The sequence below is a fragment of the Teleopsis dalmanni genome, chromosome 1, assembly GCF_002237135.1.
Source record: "Teleopsis dalmanni isolate 2A chromosome 1, ASM223713v2, whole genome shotgun sequence".
Taxonomy (NCBI): Eukaryota; Metazoa; Arthropoda; class Insecta; order Diptera; family Diopsidae; genus Teleopsis; species Teleopsis dalmanni.
In genome coordinates, this window is record NC_051846.1 from 222,734,947 (window position 1) to 222,735,576 (window position 630).

The following is a 630-nucleotide window of genomic DNA, read 5'->3' on the forward strand; positions in this document are numbered from 1 at the left end:
ATAATCAAAATGCCTTATATGTTATGTCATCATGTATAGTTATGTCGGATAGTCGTAGGGTTATGTATTATGAGAGGCATAAATATTCTTGACAACAAATATGATTACCATGTATTCACTGATTATTGCTGATGATAACCGAGAAGATCTGCTTATTCTGAGAATATGCAGATAATCCAAATAATGTTCTGCTTTCATTAATAAAGTTAGACAGTTCTAGTAAGTGAGATCTTCTTTATTATATGGCAGAGAGCTATACAGGGATAAAGTGTATGTGCTACAGTTTCATAGCTGTTCATGTAGCTTCATACAGTTTTATAACTTTATAGGGTAGTTTCTGCTGGTGGCTTACAGTTCTGCTCACTGTATTTTTAGCAAAGAGTGGGGTGCAATAACAAACACCGCAATTTGAAGACGCTAGACAGTTTTTAGTTATTTTAAAGACCTTTTCGGTTCTTTAGGACGATCCAGTTATTTAACAATAGCAGCTTTCTAATAGGAACATTTAATATTATTTTATATTTAACAAGTGAGAGACTTGTTGGAAGAAGATAATATATAGAATCTAACAATAATAATAATAATAATGGTGCTGTACTCAATTGTTCAAAAATTTTAAGTTAGAGTTTA